We start from the raw sequence: 3,854 nt of genomic DNA on the forward strand, positions 1-3,854 counted from the left end.
GTGCCCAGGCGACGGCGCCGCTCATCCTCACGCATGCGTTCTTCTTGGCGCCGTGCTGGTTCGAATAGTACCGTCCGATTCACAAACAAGCGCAATGCCCATAGCAGTGTAACTTGTCTAATTCGGGGTAATGATTTATTTCTTGAACAGAGTAAGCGTGGATATTTATGAATTTGTATATTTTATAGCGGGTTTCGAGCTGATACATGGACGATTATTTTCCCTCCCACAGATGCTGCTCAGCTGGCAGAGTTCACCAGCAAATTGATTATTCTAATATTTTTGCTGATGTACAGCCAAAGATATATCCCTTTGCAACACTTCTGGAAGGTAATGTATTTGTTCTTCTTTAAAATTGTTCCTGAAAATATATTCCAAATAAGAAGAAATTTTCGGTGGGAAGAAGGACACTACCGTGGCTGACAAGTGAAGTCAGAGCCAAAGTAAAAGCAAAAGAGAGGGTGTACAAGAAAGCCAAAGCTAGTGGGAAGATAGAGGGCTGAGAAGCTTTAAAAAACTTGCAGAAGGGAACTAAGAAGGTTATTAGGAAGGAAAAGATGAATTATGAAAGGAAGCTGGTGACTAATATCAAATAAGATACTAAAAGCTTTTTTAAGTATATGAAGGGTAAAAGAGAGTCGAGGGTAGATATAGGACCAGTACAAAATGATGCTGGAGATATTGTAATGAGAGATGCAGAGATGCAGAGGAACTGAATGCATAATTTGCATCAGTCTTCACAGTGGAAGATGTCTGCAGTATACCGGACATTCAAGAGTGTCAGGGAAGTGAAGTTTGTGCAGTGAAAATTACGACTGAGAAGGTGCTCAGGAAGCTGAATGGTCTGAGGGTGGATAAATCTCCTGTACCTGATGGAGTGCACCTTCGGGTTCTGAAGGAAGTAGCTGGAGAGATTGCAGAGGCATTAACAATGATCTTTCAAGAATCAATACATTCTAGCATTGTACCAGATGACTGGAAAACTGCAAATTCCGCTATTTAAGAAGGGTGGGAGGCAGCAGAATGGAAACTATAGACCTGTTAGCCTGACATCAATGGTTGAGAAATCGTTCGAATCAATTGTTAGGGATGAGATTACGGAGTACCTGGCGGCACATGACAAGATAGTCCAAAACCAGCATGGATTCCTGAAAGGAAAATCCTGTCTGACAAACCTACTGCAATTCTTTGAGGAAACTACAAGCAGGGTGGACAAAGGAGATGCAGTAGACGTGGCATACTTGGATTTTCAGAAGGCCTTTGACAAGGTGCCACACATGAGGTTGGTTAGCAAGATAAGACCCCATGGAATTACAGGAAAGTTGGTAGCATGGGTGGAGCATTGGCTGGTTGGAAGAAAACAGGGTGGGAATAAAGGGATCCTATTCTGGCTGGCTGCTGGTTACCAGTGGAGTTCCAAAGGGGTTGCTGTTAGGACCGCTGCTTTTTACAATGTATGTCAATAATCTGTACTACGGTATTAATGGATTTGTGGCTAAATTTGTCGATGATACAAAGATAGTTGGAGGAGCGGGTAGTGTTGAGGAAACAGAGAGCCTGCAGAGAGACTTAGATAGATTAGGGGAATGAGCAAAGAAGTGGCAAATGAAATACAATGTTGGAAAACGTATGATCATGCACTTTGGTGGAAGAAATAAATGGGCAGACTATTATTTAGATGGGGAGAAAATTTTAAATGCAGAGATGCAAAGGGACTTGAGAGTCCTTGTGCAGGATACCCTAAAGGTTAACCTCCAGGTTGAGTTGGCTGTGAAGAAGGCGAATGCAATATTGGCATTCATTTCTAGAGGTATAGAATATAAGAGTAGGGATGTGATGTTGAGGCTCTATAAGGCACTCGTGAGACCACACTTGGGAGTATTGTGTGCAGTTTTTGGCTCCTTATTTTAGAAAGGATGTACTGACATTGGAGAAGGTTCAGAGAAGATTCACAAGAATGGTTCCAGGAATGGAAGGGTTACTGTATGAGGAACATCTGGCAGCTCTTGGACTGTATTCCCTGGAGTTCAGGAGAATGAGGGGGATCTCATTGAAATACTCAGAATGTTAGAAGGTCTGAACAGATTAGATATGGCAAAGTTCTTTCCAATGGTAGGGGTTCTAGGGCATGACTTCAGATTGAAGGACTTCCATTTAGAACAGAGATGCAGAGAAATTACTTTAATCAGAGGGTGGTAAATCTGTGGAATTTGCTGCCACGAGCGGCTGTGGAGGCCGAGTCATTGGGTGCATTTAAGGCAGAGATAGATGGGTTTTTGATTAGCCAGGGCATCAAAGGGTATGGGGAGAAGGCAGGGGAGTGGGGATGACTGGAAGAATTGAATCAGCCCATGATTGAATGGTGGAGCAGAGTTGATGGGCCAAATTGCCTACTTCTGCTCCTATATCTTATGGTCTTAAAACTCACCTGATCTCTGCAGAGAGGCTGCGATCTGCCAGAGAATGGATATCACAGTGGAGACTCAAATCTTCACCTGACAATATTTCACCTCGGCACATTATCATTTGCAAACAATTGTATTTATGTAGAGTCTCAAACAAGAGAAAATCTGCAGACGCTGGAAATCCAAGCAGCACACACAAAATGCTGGAGGAACTCAGCAGGCCAGGCAGCACCTATGGAAAGTAGCACAGTCGACATTTCTGGTCGAATGCACTTCCTATTCCCATTCCATGACCACCTCTATTGTCGCGATGAGGCCAGACTCAGAGGAGAGGCACTTTACATTCTGTCTGGGTAGGCTGCAACCTGATTGCATGAACATTGATTTCTCGAACTTCCAATAATGCCCCTCCCCACTTCACCAGTCCCCGTCCCCTTTTCCCTCTCTCACCTTATCTCCTTGTCTGCCCATCACTTCCCTCTGGTGCTCCTCTCCCTTTTCTTTTTTCCATGGCCTTCTGTCCTCTCCTAAAAGACTTTCTTCCCCCCAGCGTTCTCCAGGCCTGTATCTCTTTCACCAATCAACTTTCCAGCTCTTTACTTCATCCCTCCCCCCTCCTGGTTTCACCTATCACCTTGTGTTTCACTCTCCCTTTCCCCCACCTTTTAAACCTACTCCTCAAACACAAGGAAATCTGCAGATGCTGGAATTTCAAGCAACACACATAAAAGTTGCTGGTGAACGCAGCAGGCTAGGCAGCATCTCTAGGAAGAGGTAGAGTTGACGTTTCGGGCCAAGACCCTTCGTCAGGACTAACTGAAAGAAGAGATAGTAAGAGATTTGAAAGTGGGATGGGGAGGGGGAGATCCAAAATGATAGGAGAAGACAGGAGGGGGAGAGATGGAGCCAAGAGCTGGACAGGTGATTGACAAAAGGGATATGAGAGGATCATGGGACGGGAGGCCTCAGGAGAAAGAAAAGGGGGACGGGGGGAAAAGCCCAGAGGATGGGCAAGGGGTATAATGAGAGGGACAGAGGGAGAAAAAGGAGAGAGAGAGAAAAAGAATGTGTATATAAATAAATAACGGATGGGGGAGGTGGGGCATTAGCGGAAGTTTGAGAAGTCAATATTGATGCTATCAGGTTGGAGGCTACCCAGACGGAATATAAGGTGTCATTCCTCCAACCTGAGTGTGGCTTCATCTTTACAGAAGAGGAGGCCGTGGATAGACATATTGGAATGGGAATGGGGCGTGGAATTAAAATGTGTGGCCACTGGGAGATCCTGCTTTCTCTGGCAGACAGAGCGTAGGTGTTCAGCGAAACGATCTCCCAGTCTGCGTCGGGTCTCACCAATGTATAGAAGGCCACATCGGGAGCATCAGACGCAGTATATCACCCCAGCTGAGTCACTTGTGAAGTGTTGCTTCACCTGGAAGGACTGTCTGG

Source organism: Mobula hypostoma, chromosome 22 (genome assembly GCF_963921235.1).
Source record: "Mobula hypostoma chromosome 22, sMobHyp1.1, whole genome shotgun sequence".
NCBI classification, from domain to species: Eukaryota; Metazoa; Chordata; class Chondrichthyes; order Myliobatiformes; family Myliobatidae; genus Mobula; species Mobula hypostoma.